The sequence below is a fragment of the Pan troglodytes genome, chromosome 6, assembly GCF_028858775.2.
Source record: "Pan troglodytes isolate AG18354 chromosome 6, NHGRI_mPanTro3-v2.0_pri, whole genome shotgun sequence".
NCBI lineage: Eukaryota > Metazoa > Chordata > Mammalia > Primates > Hominidae > Pan > Pan troglodytes.
Genome location: NC_072404.2, coordinates 35,340,138 through 35,358,182, shown reverse-complemented (window position 1 = coordinate 35,358,182; position 18,045 = coordinate 35,340,138). Strand labels below are relative to the sequence as shown.

The 18,045-nt window shown below is 37.0% G+C and overlaps 1 long non-coding RNA gene and 1 pseudogene across 3 annotated transcripts in view; one reads left to right on the top strand and one right to left on the bottom strand.

Annotated features, from left to right (window-relative positions):
* The window catches only part of LOC134810421 (uncharacterized), a 74,651-nt gene that overhangs the window by 29,243 nt on the left and 27,363 nt on the right, over nucleotides 1–18,045 (top strand). The window lies entirely within an intron of this gene.
* LOC100608188 (general transcription factor 3C polypeptide 6-like) lies at nucleotides 6,101–6,721 on the bottom strand (annotated as a pseudogene).

Here is an 18,045-nt window from a genome sequence, read left to right as displayed (position 1 = left end):
GAATCATAGGTCTGCAAGTCATCAGCCTCCCTGTTCACCCGTCTTAACAAATGGTCATCCAATGTCTGTGTGATCAGTGCTGGGAATGAGGAACTCACTATCTGCTGAGTCAGCTGTCCCACAGGCGAGCACTGGGAGATAGCTGTTGGTGCCTCTTTCTTAGAGTAACAGCCCTCCTTGTCCCTCTTCCCCCTTCTCCATAGGAACCTATTGATATTTTTATTCTCCCTTTGTTAGTCCAACTCTCAGATGTGTCTTCTACACTTGCTGTCTCCATTTTCTCACCCAAACTCCAATCTGGCATCTGTACCCCTCTCCTTCTAACATGGTTTCTCTAGGGTCCCCGGGCTTATAGGACATTTATCAGTCCTCATCTTTTTGACCTATCTGCAACATCAACACTGCTGGCTCTTCCTGAAAACATTCACCGTTTTGTCTTTTCTTCTTTTTCTCTCTGGCTGCTGCTTTGTCTCCTTTCCCAGTCTATCCTCTCCTTTCCTGTCATATTATGAATAAAGCTAAGCTTTGGAGCTGTTACCATGAGACAGATACCATGGTAGGTGCTCTCCATGTATTATCTCATATAATCCTCCTAGCAACCATCCGCTATTTTACAGAGGATGTCAGTGGTACTCAGAGAGGGCAAAACAGCCTGCGGTTAGTAGAGCCAGGATCCAAAATCAGGCAACCTGACTCCAGAGCTCAAGCTTCTTAACACTTCAGGATGTTAGAGTTCTTGAGGTTCAGTCCTAAGTCCTTTTCTGGTCATCGTTGCTATGCCCATGGCTTCAGGTGTTATTTCTGTGAAGATGACTTTTGAATTTATATCTTTAGCTTGGGCTTCTCTGAATTCCAGGTCTAAGTATTTAACTAGTTCTTTGACATTTCTGCTTGACTGTCTTAAAGGCACATCAAGCTAAATAAGTGTAAAATAGGATGTCCCAACATTGTCTCCTCTTCTGCTGCCTGCCCTTATTGCAGGTCTAAGTGACTGGTACCACATCTAGCCAGTAATGCAAACCAGAAACTAAGGTGTCTGTCTTGTCCATTTGGGCTGTTATAGCGAAATACCAAACACTGGCTGGTTTACCAACAACAGAAATTTTTTTCTCACAGTTCTGGAGGCTGGGAATTAAGGTACCGCCAGATTTGGTGTCGGGTGAAGACCCATGTTCTGATTCATAGACGGCTGTCTTCTTGCTTTGTCTTCACAAAGTGAAAAGGGTGAGGGAGCTCTTTAGGTTCTCCTTTATGAGGATACTAATCCCATTCATGAAGGCTCAGCTTTCATGATCTAATCCCCTCCCAAAGGCCTCGCCTCTAAATACCATTGCATTGGGGATTAAGTTTCAACATAGGAACTTTGGGTGGACATAACCGTTCAGTCTATAGCAGTGTCCTTCTTGGTTTCTCCCTCTGCGGAGTCTCACATCCAGTGTGTCCTAAAGCCTGTCAACTCTCTTTCTTGAATGCCTCTTGCATCCAACTACCACCCTCCATTTCCGTTGCTTCTCTGTAATCTAAACTATCATCTCTCAATTGCAACCACAAAAACAACCTAACTTGAAACCCTCTGTCCACTTTTGCCCTGCTTCATCCTGTATCTTATGGTACCCAGAGTAACAATTTAACCTTATCTCCCTGCTTATAACCCCACAACAGTGCCCCCTTGCATGTGGGATAAGAAGTGACATCACTCATAAAGTCCTATATAATTATATATGACCTATATAACCTAATTCTTCAGCCCCACCTCAATCCTCTCTTCCCCTCCAGCCACAGTGACCTCTGTCACCCTCAGTGAAACATTCCTTGACAATCCCCTCACCCCCAACGAAACCATATGGTACTTCCATAGCATAATTATTTAATGAAGATTGCTGTTCTTTATTCTGTGGTTTACATTTATTCTATTTTTGCTGTTTATTCCTTCTTGTATCTCGTAGTTTCTATCTGAGAATACTTCTCTCTGAAATATTGGCAAGTGAGGATTGGCTGGTGGTGAGCTCTTTTTAGCTGCTGTCTGATATTTTGTCCTAATACTGATACGATATTTTTGTTGTGTATAGAATTTTAGGTTGGCAGTTATTTTCTTTTAGTACATTGAATATACATTATTTCACTGTCTTTAGGCTTACATTATTTCTGCTGAGAGGTCAGCTGTCAATTTGTCCCTCTTTTGAAGGTGACTGGTACTTTCTTTTTTCCCTCTGCTGCTATTAAGATATTTTTTCTCCTTGCCTTAGGTTTTCTTTAGTATCACTGTAATGTGTCTAAGTATGGATTTCTTTTTATTTTTATACCGTTTGGGATTGTATGCTGCTTTTTTTCTCTTCAGAATTTAAGACTTTATTTTCCTCTTCAATTTAAAGTAGAAGTACATTATAGTGTAGATCAGTTTCTTTTGCATAATTACGCATTTCAAGAATCTTCCACTTCTTTATACTTTCTTTAAAAAAAAAAGAGACAGGTGTCTTGCTGTGTTGCCCAGCTGGTCTTGAACTCCTGTCCTCAAGCAATCTTCCCACCTTGGCCTCTCAAAGTGTTGGGATTACAGGAATGAGCTACTGTACCTGGTCTGCTTTTTAATATTTTTCATGTTTTTAAAAATACATATGTTGCAATTAAGATTAAGTTTGGCTATTAAAGAGTGACTTAAGACAGTAGGTCATTTCTCTCTCATGTAAAAGAAGGCCAGAGGTAAGCAGTGGCAATTTCTTTTCTGCCTGAGCAGCAGCAGTAGTCACAGGTTTAGAATGACATTGACACTCACAGGACCCAATAAGCCTTGTGGCATCCAATTTGACACCCTGTTCATTTAACTTTGCAAGATACAGAACAAGAAACAGCACAACAACATGGCAGCATGAGGCTTATTTCAGCAGAAGGCTTTACTCCAGCCTGCCAAGTGTCAGCTCAGGTATAAGGAAACAAGATCATCCGGTGGGTGCAGAAGCCACCTGGCTTGGAAGCTTCATGCTCCATGAGAACTAATACCTGTTGAGATAGCCCATGACTGTAATTTCCAGGAATCTTTGCAATGAGGAACACTACGCTTAAGGAATCTCAAAACTCATGTTTTTCAATGGGCACTTATAGTACGTGTCATAGTCTTCTTGGTCCAGATACAGTTTACCAATAAGGGATCATCTTTAATCATAAAGATGATCCAGTATTGCCTAGTATCACAGTTGACATTCCATTATTAACTTGCCTAGTAGGCTTCCAGAGAAATGATGATGAAAGTCAAAGTCATTTTACCAGGGAAGAGAAAGGGTTTTGTTAACCCTTTACTCAGAGCAGTCCAGGGCAGTCTCACATAATCTGGACCCAATCTTCTATCCTGCTGCTCTGCCACTCAAGGGTTTATTTCCAAGGTTGCTTTAAAGTCCAAGAATCCTGCTGGAGTTCTAGCCACCACATCCATGTTCTAGCAGAAAGAAAGAGAAAATGAGCCTACCTACTTCCTCTTATGGCTTTAAGTTTAAGGAAACTTTCTGGAAGCATCACTCAACACCTCTTATTTTTTTCTTGAGACAGGGTCTCACTCTGTTGCCCAGGCTTGAGTGCAGTGGTGTGATCACAGCTCACTGCAGCCTCAACCTCCCACGCTCAAACAATCCTCCTACTTTAGCCTCCAGAATAGCTGGAACTACAGGCGTGCCCCACTATGCCTGGCTAATTTTTGTATTTTTTGTAGAGACAGAGTTTCGCCATGTTCACTAGGCTGGTCTTGAACTTCTGAGCTCAAGTGTTCTGCTCATCTTGACCTCCCAAAGTGTTGAGATTACAGGTGTGAGCCACCAGGCCTGGCCCAACACTTCTAATTCCATGTCAATGGCCAGAACTTAGTCATATGGCCACATGAATCTATGGGGAAAGTGGGCACATTGCTAGTCTGAATAAGTTCTGGGATTCTGTTACAAAAAGAAACAGGGAGAACAGATAATTGAGTCAGGCAGTTAGCAGTCTCTCCTATACATATATATGGTGGGAACAATAGCTTCTTATTAAATGCTGACATTAGGCTAGGCAAAGTGGCTCAAGCTTGTAATCCCAGAGCTTTGGGAGGTTAAGGTGGGAGGATTGCTTGAGGCCAGGACTTCAAGACTAGCTTGGGCAACATAGTAAGACCCTGTCTCTACAAAAAAAAAAAAGAAAGAAAGAAAAAATTACCTGGCATGATGGCATGCACTTGTACTTCCCAGCTACTCGAGAGGCCAAAGCAGGAAGATTGCTTGAATCCAAGAGTTCAGGCTTCAGTGAGCTATGATGGCACCGCTGCACTCCAGCCTAGGTGACACAGTGAGACCATGTCTCAAAAAAAAAAAAAAAAAAATGCTGGTATGGTTTGGCTGTGTCCCCACCCAAATCTCATCTTGAATTTTAGCTCCTATAATCCCCACATGTGGTGGGAGGGACCTGGTGGGAGGTAATTGAATTATAGAGTGGGTTTTTCCTGTGCTGTTCTTATGATTGTGAATAAGCCTCATGAGATCTGATGGTTTTATAAAGGGCAGTTCATCTGCACATGGTCTCTTGCCTGCTGCCATGGAAGATATGCCTTTGTTCCTCCTTCACCTTCCATCATGATTGTAAGGCTTCCCCAGTCATGTGGAACTGTGAGTCCATTATACCTCTTTTTCTTTATAAATTACCCAGTCTCAGGTATGTCTTTATTTGTAGTGTGAGAATGGACTAATACAAAAGCTGAGACTAAAAAAGTCATATAAAACCTGGGAAGATATATGTGCTTATGATTTGAAAATGCTTTTTATCAAGGGAAGTTGTTTTCCAATTAAATACAAGATTTTTTGAAGAAAAAAATTCCTCCTCCAGAGCATTAGTTCTCTAACCCGTTAAAATACTTACATCTCCATCAATTGTGAGATGTGATTAATGTGAGGTGTGTTTTAACTATTAATTTCACCTAGGCTAAACTAGGTGAAATTGCTGTTTTTTGTAGTCAGATACAAATATTGACAATTTCATACAGCTCAACCTATAATAAAGTATCTATATTTGTGAATAATTTACTTAAAAATACAAATTATCACAGATTTAGGTTACTGCCCTAATAAAATCATGATTACAGTTGAATTCCAGCAATCTTGCTCAAGTGAAAAAAGAGTGGATTGACGGCTGGAATATTAGGAATTGTACCTTTATCTTTAAGCACTTCAAAATTCTTTTTCTGTTTCTAGAAAAAATACATATTATAGTAGACTGAAAAATGGTCTCCCAAAAGATTTCCATGCCCCAGTCCCTAGTTTTATGCCTGTATATGTTAAATTACACAGCAAAAGAGACTTTGCAGATGGAATTAAGGTTATAGACCTTAAAATAGAGAAATTATTCAAGTGGGCCCAATGTAATCATAATCAAATGGACCTTTAAAAGTGGAATAGAAGACAAAAGGGTAGGTCAGAGAGAGGTATGATGAGGAAGTAACAGGAAAGGGGACATGACCCACCATTGCTAGCTCTGAAGAAAAGGAGACCATGAGCCAAGAAATGCGGGCAGCCTCTGGAAGCTAGAAATGGCCCTCCGCTGGCAGACAGCAAGGAAATGAGACTTTGATTCTTCAACTGTAAAGAACTGAATTCTGCCAACAACTGACTAAGCAAGGAAATGGATTTATGGCCCCCTACCCTGCCCCCAGCCTCCATAAAGGAATGCAGTCCCGCCAGCATCTTGAATTTAGCTCAGTTAAGACCAGTGTCAGATTTCCGACCTACAAAACTATGATGATACATTCTGTTGTTTTCAGCCACGGAGTTTGTGGTCATTTGTAACAGCTACAATAGAAAACTTATGTACTTACCTTAGTAAAACCTTGAATTTAAAGGACTCATCAGAGAACTGTCCCTAAAGTCATTTAAGCTGAATTTAAAAAAATTCAATTCTTGTCTGGTCCTGAGTGATTCTGGTAAAATAAGCTGTGATGTGACTGGATATGTGTGTATAGCCAACAAAACACAATAAAATAGTGAACAGCTGAAAGCTATACAGCTGGATATCTTCATATAAGAACACCAGAAAGCTCATAATGCATTATTATGAGAAACATTTCATTAGGAGTGACTTCTAAGGCAGCATCTTAAGTTTCTATAAACACAGAAGCTTCTGTCTCAGAAGGGATGTCATGAGGAGGACCAGAATCCTCTATGTCCACGTGCAGCGGCTTCTCCTGTTCACAACTCAGGTTTGAACTGTCTTTCATTTGAATCTTCCTTCCAATTCCAAAGGTTTATCTGAGGCCAAAGCTATCACTTCTTCATCTTCATTTTTATGTAGAAAGCTACAAATCATGTTGGGTCTAGAGGAGAAATCCTTATCCTTGATTTACAGCCATTCCACCTCACCTGTTTTCTCCTCCTTCCTTCTCTGTCAGAAGAGTTCTTGTCATGCGGACATCTTCCATGTATGGCACTTGTATTTTAGCACTGTGTACTCCTTGCCCTCTCTATCCACATGTTCAACATTTTCTTCAAATGTGACACACGTCCCAAGAGTGTCTTCAGACTCCCCAGCCAAGGCATAGCTGTCCACTTGCAGAAAGGGCCTCTTGGTGTCAATTCTCAAAATTTTGCATTTATTTTCACATTTCGAGAGAAAGTCTGAATCAATAATTCCTGATAATTCCATGAGAACCAACTGTTCTCTCTCCTCCTTCATCCTCTTCTCCATCCTCTGGATTCTGTTCCTCTGCTACTGCCATGGTCCCACAGCTCTGGATTATAGGCTTCTTATTTCAGTTTTAGAAAATTTTCAACTATTATCTCTTCAAACATACTCTCTGCCCCATTCTATTCTTTATTTTTATTTTTTTATTTTTATTTTTTTTGAGACAGAGTCTCACTCTTTCACCCAGGCTGGAGTGTAGTGGCGCGATCACGGCTTACTGCAGCCTCGACCTCCTGGGCTCAGTCGATCTTCCCACCTCAGCCTCCTGAGTAGCTGGGACTACAGGCACAAGGCGCCAAACCTGGCTAATTTGTTGTACTTTCTGTAGAGACAGGGTTTTGCCATGTTGCCCAGGCTGTTCTTGATCCCCTTGGACCAAGCAATCTGCTAGCCTTGGTCTCCCAGAGTGCTGGGATTACAGGTGTGAGACACCCAGCCTGGCCCTCTTTCTTTTCTTTTTCTGGAATCCCAATTAGACATTTGTTACACCTTCTCAGTCTCCCCTACCATGCTTCTTAACCTACTCTTTTTTATTTTTTGCCTTCTTTGATGCATTCTAGAGAATTGTTTCTGATCTGTGTGACAGTTCATTAATTCTGTCTTCTGTTGCATCTAAATATCTGTTAAATTCCTTCATTAATTTATACATTTTAACTTTTTCTTTTCTAAATGTTCTATCTAGTCTTATTTCAAATATGTTAGGACGCTATACTTTTCTATTCCTTGAAGATATTTTTAAACTTGTATTTTTAAACTTTAAACATACTAAACAGTTATTTTATAATCTTTGGCTGATAAATTAAAAAATCTGAAGTCTTTGAAGGTGTTTCTTTGGTCTTTTTTTTTTTTTTCCTGCCAGTTTCCACTCATAGGGTCTTGTTTCTTGATATTCTTAGATACTATTTTGTGTTCCTCATTCTACTTTAAAAATTATTTTTGGAAAATTTAAGGCCTAAGACAAAGGTGACTTACTCTAGAAAGGATTTTCAAGAGGTTAGGGGAGTTACCAGACATGAACACTGAGTTCGTGGCTTGAGGTTTCTTGGACAAAACAACTGATCCATAGGAGCACTGCTAGTCCATAGTCACACCCTCCCAGGGATCAGTCCATTCATTTTTCCCTCCCCTACAACCTCCAGATCTTTTTTGTGCCAAAGTAACTTAACTGTCTGTGCAGTCTTGTGGGTGGATATGGGTATGGTTTACTTGTGGTTTGCCTATACCCTGATTTAGAAGAATCTCCTATTAATCTATTTTTGGTTAACCTTGGGTTTAATTGGTCGCTTTTGCTCCAGGGACTGTCAAAACTGGAGTTGCTTCTGTGCCCAGTTGTTCTCAGCAGGAGAATTCATCCAAATAACCTAGCCTGCCACTGATAGAAATGAGTGTGTTTTAATTCTATTGTAAATGGTTTGCTTGGTGTTTGTCCCATTGACTATGATTTTCTTATTTACTTGTTTATTATGAGACTCCCTCACTAGAAAGTGAGTTTCATTTTTAATGATCATTTACATGATGTTTCCTATGTATCAGGTACAGCTCCATGATAAACTGTAAACATAAAACATAATGTAAACGTTATCTCATTTAATGTTCCTAAAAGCCCTCTGAAACAGACACTATTATTATAATAGGTGAGGAAACTGAGACATCAAGAACTTACTTTATGTTCCTAAGGCCACACAGCTGGGAAGCTTAAAGGACCAGCGTTTGACCCCAGAAAGACTGGCTTCCAAGTCCCGGGACCTAACTAATCACTGTGCTGTGTGTTTCTCCATGAGTGCTAAGACATCTCACTGATGAATCTTTAGCACCTGGTGTGGCACCCAGCAATAATGGTTTTCAGTATTGTTGAATGAGTTACCATAGAATGCATACAAATCAATGCTTCATTGATTATAACACTACTGACTTGTAAAAGCAAATGTAATAAAAATGGCAAAGAATACAATTCCAATTTGTCATTACTTGTAATAATAGCTTGATTTTCTTTAATTCTGAAATGTGAGTACAACATGTAAACCAAAGTATCTGATACATTTTTGTTTTGTTGTTACCACATTGGAAGAATATTATATTGTAATGCCTTTGAAGGAGATAAAGTTGGGTGATAGGATACAGATGGGGCAGAATAATGACCTATCAGAGAATGGCTGCTGAGATTTTCTTAAATATTGTACTTAGGGAATAAATGAACGACTTGGAGGGCATGAAATCCTCGAATAAGGCTTCACAATGTGTCCATACTGTCTTAGAAAACAAAGATAATTCAACTTTGTTATTTGTTAGAAAATCATTGATGTGAGTAGAAGTCACGTGTTACCCTCCAAGGCAATGTTCTCTAGCTGATCACCTGGTTCCAGGTCAAAGCTGGGGTAGCCTAGCTCCTTTAGAAGGTGACCTGCTACCTGCTGTTGTTAACATCCCTTTTCAAAGCACTGATTTGGTTATGCTCCATTTGCCAGGTCTTATTTTCTCTCTTGTGGTTTGTCGATGTGTCAGCACATTACGTCACAGGTGCACAGGTAGAAGGTAGATATCTGATGGAAGGGTAACATGATGCAGGAAATGAATCTTTTGGTTTCCTAACCTGCATCAAGGCCAATGTCAGATGGACATAGTTGGCAGGACTTAAAACATGGCTGCTTTCCTAAGTCACAGGCTGTCGGGAGGCTCAGCAAAGTTTTGGGAGCTCATCTTTGCTCAGTGCTACCACAGGTGAATCTCATACTGTGCACTCTCACTTAGCATCAGGCTCATGCATTTGGTGTAACTGTGCTTATCTAGAGAGAGGAGCTGCTTTAGCTGCACTGATAGACCTTTTATTATAATAGTACATTTTGAATTTTTACGATGGGCTTCCCACTTCTAATGGCCAGAGCTACCATAAGAGATAGGAACTACCAGTCCTACAGTTTTATCTGTGAAAGTTGAAGCCATTTGTTTACGGTTAAAGGACCAGAAGAGGTGGAGTTATGTTGGTTAGGTTTGTGTTACTCTGCCCCTGATATGGTGTTCTTCTAATATGGATATTCAAATCTCATGCTGGCATTTAGTTAATCACCACATTAATAAACATTTGTTAGTATGAAGGCTATTACATCAAAAGAAATGTAGTATTTTTAAAATTCATTGTCTTCTAAGTTTCTTACTGAAAATAATGCTAAGTCATATGTGGCTGCTTAAGTATTAAGCCCTATGGAATCATAGGGCACTCAAAACAAAGCTCAAATTAACTGTAGGAATTGTAATTACATACTTTTTTTGTGAAAAGAATCGATGGTTGGTTTGAATTACTAGCTGTGTGGCTTTGGGAAAATTACTTAATATCTTTAGGCTCTGGTTTCCTTATCTGTAAAGTGGGTATGATACCATCTACTTTTCTGAGTGGTTGCCAGAATTAAAGTACACAATGCATTTATTAAAGTCCCTAGCACAGTACCTGACACATAATAAGCACCAGTAAATGTCCATTTCTCTTTGACTAATGTCTTTCATTGGCTGTGTGGGAAAAGTATGTGAACAAACTCTATACATCAATCCATTCTAAGTGCTTTTTGGAAGTAATGGTAGAAAGTCTTACAGAACACTGTCATTATTGTAGTTTGGGGCCAGTTCCTCCCCGACTCCCAATAACATAACGTTAAAATTTACTTTAGAATATTTAATATACAACAACTTGCTATGAATCTGTTTTCAGCAACACAACAATTAAATCAAGCAGAAGTTTTCTGTATGTGATTCCAGAATGCTCTTTATCCTTTCAGCACTAAAATTGCATTACCTGTAGCTAAAGGAGGAAGTGTGCTCAGTTGAGCTTGAAAGCAGTGGTACAAGAAAAGGATTAGCAAATTGCACGACAAAGTCCTTAGAAGTAAGGTCACCACCAGACTGTAGCTGGGGCACAAGCCAGGGAATATGTTTAATATGTGCTGCTCCATTAGTTTCTGAAATCTTAAAACATAACCTGCCTCAGTGAATCATAGCAGAAGGAGGAAAGCAACAGGAGCATCATGTCTCTGCTTTTTCAGACAATATAGCACTGATTTATTTTCAAAAATTTTTTTAAATTAAAGTAACTTATGTACATAAGTTTAAAAGTCAAATGTTATTGAAGGGCTTGGAGCAAATTATGGGGGTTTCTCCTCATCCTTTCCCTCAGTCCGCTTCTGCCATTACTTCCAACAATCTTAGCTTTTTATTTCTGGCATTTACGCATCTCCGTATTTCTAAATTACATGTGTGTCACGCTTTCTTTTGATTTATCAATATGAGCCATTCTGTAAACATTCTATAATGATATTTAAGAGTTTAATTTTCTCATACCACCACGACTTCTGCCTCCCTTCTCCCGTATTCCCACTAGAGAATATATCACAACGTTTGCGTAATTGACTATTCCATGTTTGTAATATTGTGCCCATGCAAATATTGCTTAGGCTAAGCACTGTAGTGTGTAGATGTATATTTACATTCTTTTTGTCTTTTTCTGAAGTTAATGATGTCTTTTTTTTTTCCTTTCAGTTTGCTTGTCTTTGTCCCTATTTCTACCCCTTTCACACCTTACAATGGCTTCTTCATGCTCTTTTTCTTTTCTTTTCTTTTTTTTTCTACAAGTTCAATCACATCAATAATATACATGCTGCATTTTGGTTTTCTTAGAAGCATCACCCCCGAACACCTCTCTCTGGCCTGCTGCACAGCCTCCTCCTGGGAATTCCTTGAGTTGGGTGCTTTATTTCCTGGATTTTGAACGTTGCTTGGTGGGCTTGCTCGTTCTGGTGGAGCATGTCATCAGATGATGCAGCAGCAGAAGACACGGTGGGGGCATCCTCAGTGTCTGTCTCTAGTCACACAGTGACTGGTCTGGACTGTTTGCCCTCCATGCTTAATACACAGCTACCCTCCTGGGATCTCCTTTTACCCTCATTCTCAAGAGTCCCTTTGTTTCCTCCCTGATCCTGAGTTTCTTTCTTTGTTTCTCACATCTCATGCCTTCCTGGCTTACTCCCTCTGTTATACTCTCTGTCTTGGTTTCTGGTTCATTCTCTCAGATTTACCCTTCAGTAAAGATCCATCTTCTGTTTAATTGGTTCATTTGGTATTTCATTTCACTGGCTTTTGAAAAAATTATACTCATTTTCAACTTCTGTTTTATGTTTTTATTCTTTTGTTACAGTTTCTATTCTTTGGTTTGTCTCTTTAACCATTTTGAATGTATTTATCTTACAATATTTTATATTATTGTTCATATAACTTCACTTAGTTGATGGCTAATTCTACTGTATCTACTTACTATATTTACTGTTACCTGCTTTTTCTTGCTCATTTTTAAATTTATTTTTTACAGTTGATTTACATTTTTTTATTTTTAACTTTTGTGGGTACATAGTAGGTATATATATTTATGGGGTACATGAGATGTTTTGATACAGGCGTGCAATATGTAATAATCACATCATGGAGAATGGGGTGATCCCCTCAAGCATTTATTTTTTGTGTTACAAATAATTCAATTATATTCTTTTACTTATTTTTAAATATACAATCAAGTTATTGACTATAGTCACCTTGTTGTGTTGTCAAATAGCAGGTCTTACTCTTTCTATTTTTTTGTGCCCATTAACCATCCTCACCTCCCCCTCACCCCCCACCTACCCTACCCCTCCCGTCCTCTGGCAATCTTCCTCTCTCTATGAGTTCAATTAATTTGATTTTTAGATCCCACAAATAAATGAGAACATGTGATGTTTGTCTTTCTGTGCCTGGCTTGTTTTATTTAACATAATGCCTTCCATTTCCATCCATGTTGTTGCAAACGACTGGATCTCATTCTTTTTTATGGCCCAGTAGCACTCCATTGTGTATAAGTACCACATTTTCTTTATCCATTCATCATGGGTGCTTAGGTTGCTTCCAAATCTTGGCTGTTGTGAACAGTGCTGCAATAAACATGGGAGTGCAGAATATCTCTTCAATATACTGATTTTCTTTCCTTTGGGTATATAACGAGCAGTGGGATTGCTGGATCATATGGTAGCTCAACTTTTAGTTCTTTGAGGAGCTTCCAAACTGTTCTCCATAGTGATTATACTAATTTACATTTCCACAACAGTGTACAAGAGTTCCCTTTTCTCCACATCCTTGCTAGAATTTGTTATTGCCTGTCTTTGGGATAAAAATCATTTTAACTGGGGTGAAATGATATCTCATTGTAGTTTTCATTTGCATTTCTCTGATGATCAATGACATTGAGCACCTTTTCATATACCTGTTTGCCACTTGTATGTCTTCTTTTGAAAAACATCTATTCAAATCTTTTGCCCATTTTTTGATTAGATTATTAGATTTTTTATAGAATTGTTTCAGCTCTTTTTTTTAGAGTTGTTTGAGCTCTGGTTATTAATTCCTTGTCAGATGGGTAGTTTGCAAATATTTTTTCCCATTCTGTGGGTTGTCTCTTCACTTTGTTTATAGTTTCCTTTGTTGTGCAGACATTTTAAAAAACTTGATGTGATCCCATTTGTCCATTTTTGCCTTGGTTGCCTGTGCTTGTGGGGTAATACTCAAGAAATTTTTGCCCAGACCAATGTCCTGGAGATTTTTCCCAATGCTTTCTCATAGTAGTTGCATAGTTTGAGGTCTTACATTCAAGTCTTTAATCCATTTTGATTTGATTTTTGTATATGGCTAGAGATAGGGATCTAGTTTCATGCTTCTGCATATAGTTATCCAGTTTTCCTAGCACCGTTTATTGAAGATACTATCTTTTCCACAGTGTATGTTCTTGTCACTTTACTGTTCACTGTAGGTGTAAGTTCACTGTAGGTGTATGTACTGTAGGTGTAAGTTCACTGTAGGTGTATGCATTTGTTTCTGGGTTCTCTATTTTGTTCAATTGGTCTATGTGTCTGTTTTTATGCCAGTACCATGCTGTTTTGGTGACCATAGCTCTGTAGTATAATTTGAAGTCAGGTAATGTGATTCCTCCAGTTTTGTTTTTTGTTTTTGCTTAGGGTAGGTTTGGGTATTGTGGGTCTTTTGTGGTTCCATATAAATTTTAAGACTTTTCAATTTCTGTGAAGAATGTCATTGTTATTTTGATAGGGATTGCATTGAATCTGTAGATTGCTTTGGGTAGTATGAACATTTAAACAACATTGATTCCTAGAACATGGAATATCTTTCCATGTTTTGGTGTTCTCTTTACTTTTTTTCATCAGTGTTTTATAGTGTTCATTATAAAGATTTTTCACTTCTTTGGTTAATTCCTATTTCATTTTATTTGTGGCTATTGTAAATTGGATTACTTTTTTAAATTTCTTTTTCAGATTGTTCACTGGTGGCATATAGAAATGCTAATGATTTTTGTATGTTGATTTTGTATCCTGCAACTTTACTGAATTTATCAGTTCTAATAGTTTTTTTATGGAGTCTTTAGGTTTTTCCAAATATAAGACCATATCATCTGAAAGCAAGGATAATTTGACTTCTTCCTTTCCAATTCCATGCTCTTTATTCATTTCTTTTGTCTGATTGCTCTATCTAGGACTTCCAGTACTATGTTGAATGACAGTAGTGAAAGTGGGCATCCTTGTTGTGTTTCAAATCGTAAAGACTTTCAGTTTTTCCCCATTCAGTATGATACTATCTGTAGGTCTGTCATATATGGTTTATATTATGTTGAGGCATGTTCTTTCTATACACAAGTTTTATGAGGGCTTCTTTTTTTTAATCATGAAGGGATGTTGAATTTTATCAAATGCTTTACCAGAATCAATTGAAATGATCATATGGTTTTTGTCCTTCCAAATGATCATATGGTTTTTGTCCTTCATTCTGTTGATATGATGTATTGCATTGATTGATTTGCATATGTTGAACTATGCTTGCATCCCAGGGATAAATCCCACTTGATCCTGATGAATAATATTTTTATGTATTGTTGAATTCAATTTGCTAGTATTTTGTTGAGGATTTTTGCATCAATATTCATAAGAGATATTGGCTTGTAGTTGTTTTTTTTTTATGTGTCTGGTTTTGCTATCAGGGTAATACTGACCTCATTGAATGTATTTGGAAGTATTCCTTCCCCCTTTGTTTTTTGGAATAGTTTGAGTAAGGTTGGTATTAGTTCTTTAAATGTTTGGTAGAATTCAACAGTGAAGCCATTGGGTCCTGGGCTTTTCTTTACTGGGAGACTTTTTACTACAGCTTCGATCTCATTACTTGTTATTGGTCTGTTCAGGTTTTGGATTTCTTCCTGGTTCAATCTTGGCAGGTTGTACATGTCTGGGAATTTGTCCATTTCTTCTGGATTTTCCAATTTATTGGCAAATTAGCCAATACATTTGTTGTTCCAATTGTTCATAGTAGCCACTAATGATCCTTTGATTTTCTGTAGTATCAGTTGTCTCATTTTTTGTCTCTGATTTTATTTTTTTGGATCTTCTCTCTTTTTTCCTTAATTAGTCTGGCTAAAGGTTTGTCAATCTTGTTTTATTTTTCAAGAAACCAATTTTTTGTTTCCTTGATCTTCTGTGTTGTTTCTTCATTTCAATTTCATTTATTTCTTCTCCAATCTTTATTATTTCTTTTCTTCTACTTATTTTGGGTTTTGTTTGCTCTTGCTTTTCTAAATCTTTTTAATTTGAAAAGGAGAGGAGACTATTTCTTAATAAAGCGTCACAGCCTGCGAGATGCTTTTCTAGTTCTTCAAGATGCATTGTTGGCTTGTTTATTTGAAGTTTTTCTTTTTTGATGTAGGCACTTATAGCTATAAATTTTCCCCTTAGTACAGCTTTTACTGTATCCCACAGGTTCTGATATGTTGTGTTTTCATTATTTATTTCAAGAAATTTTTCAATTTCCTTTTTAATTTCTTTAATGACCCACTGGTCATTCATGAACATATTGTTTAATTTCCATGTATTTGTATAGTTTCCAAAATTTCTCTTGTTACTGATTTCTAGTTTTATTCCACTGTGGTCAGAGACGATACTTGATATTATTTCAATTTTTTTGAATGTTTTAAGACTTATTTTGTGACCTAACATATGATTTATCTTTGAGATTGATCCATGTACTGAGGAAAAGAAAGTGTATTCAGCCATTGGATGAAATGTTCTGTAGATATCTGTTAGATCCATTTGGTCTATGGTGCAGACTGAGTTAAATATTTCCCTGTTGATATTCTGTCTGGAAGATCTGTCCAATGCTCAAAATGGTGTATAGAAGTCTCCAGTTATTACTGTATTAGAGTCTCTCTCTCTTTCTCTTTAGCTGTAGTAATATTTGCTTTATATATGTGGGTGCTCCAGTGTTGAATGCATATACATTTAAAATTGTTATATCCTTTTGATAAGTTGACACCTTTATCATTATATAGTGACCTTCTTTGTCTCTTATAGTTTTTGTCTTGAAATCCATTTTGTCTAATATAAGTGTCGCTACTCCTGTTCTTTTTTGCTTTCCATTGGCATGGAATATCTCTTTTCATCCCTTTATTTTCAGTCTATATGTGTCTGTATAGATGAAATGTGTTTCCTGTGGGCAACAGATAAATGGGTCTTGTCTTTTTTAAATCCATTCAGCCACTCTATGTCTTTTGATTGGAGAATGTAATCCTTTTACATTCAATGTTATTATTGATAAATGAGGACTTATTTCTGCCATTTTGTGATTTGTTTTCTGGTTGTTTTGTGATCTTCTTGTCTTCCTTTAGTGAAGGTGATCTTCTCTGGTGATATGGCTTAGTTTATTGCTTTGTGTTTTTTGTGTATCTGTTATATGTATTTTAGTTTGAAGTTACCATGAGGCTTGCAAATACTATCTTATAGCTCATTATTTTAACAAATAATTTGTTTATACAAACACACTCATTATTTGTTTGTATAAACAAATAAGCAATAAGAAAACTAATAAAAACTTTATACCTTAACTTTGGTGCCCCACTTTTAACTTTTTATTGTTTCTATTTATACCTTATTGTACTGTCTATGTCTTGAAAAGCTGTTGTAGTTATTATTTTTGATTGGTTCATCATTTAGTCTCTCTACTTAGCTTAAGAGTAGTTTACTCACTGCAGTTAGTGTTACAATGTTCTGTGTTTTTCTGTGTACTTGCTATTACCGGTGGATTTTGTACCTTCAGGTAATTACTTATTGCTCATTAATGTCCTTTTCTTTATGATTGAAGTACTCCCTTTAGCATTTCTTGTAGGACAGGTCTGGTGTTGATGAAATCCTTCAGCTTTTGTTTGTTAGGGAAGTCTTTATTTCTCCTTCATGTTTTAAGGATATATATAGATTTTATATATATATGTTATATATATTATATATAACATATATATAACTATATATAGTTATATATTATATATATAACATATATATAATATATAGTTATATATATTATATATAACTATATATAATATATAACTATATATGATATATATTATATATAACTATATATATTATATATAACTATATATGTTATATATATTATATATAACATATATAGATATATATATATGTTATATATATATAATTTTTTTTTACCAGATATACAATTCTAGGGTAAAACTTTTTTTGCCTTCATCATTTTAAATATGTCATGCCACTCTGTCCTGGCCTGTAAGGTTTCCACTGAAAAGTCTGGACATATTGGACTTGATTGTGTGTCACTTGTTTCTTTTCTCTTGCCTCTTTTTGGATCCTTTCTATATATTTGATCTTTAGGCATTTGACTATTAAGTGCTTTGAGGTTTTCTTCTTTGGGTTAAATCTGCTTGGTGTTCCATAACCTTCTCGTACTTGGATATTGGTATTTTTCTCTAGGTTTGGAAAGTTACCTGTTATAATTCCTTTGAGAAAACATTCCAGCCCTATCTTTTTCTCTGCATCCTCTTTGAGGCCAATAACTCTTAGATTTACCCTTGTGAGGCTGTTTTCTAGATCCTGTAGGCATGCTTCATTGTTTTCTTATCTTCTTTTGTCTCCTCTGATGTGTATTTTCAAATAGCCTGTCTTCAAGCTCATTAATTCTTTCTTTTGTTTGATCATTCCTGCTATTGAATCTGATGCATTCTTCAATATGCCAATTGCATTTTCAGCTGCAGAATTTCTGCTTGATTCTTTTATTTGAGTCTTTGTTAAATTCATCTAATAGAATTCTGAATTCTTTCTCTGTGTTATCTTAAATATCTTTGAGTTTCCTCAACACAGCTATTTTGAATACTCTCTCTCTGAAAGGTCACATATCTCTGTTTCTCCATGATTGGTCCCTGATGCCTTATTTAGTTCATTTGGTGAGGTCATGTTTTCCTGGGCTGTCTTGATGCTTATAGATGTTCATCTGTGT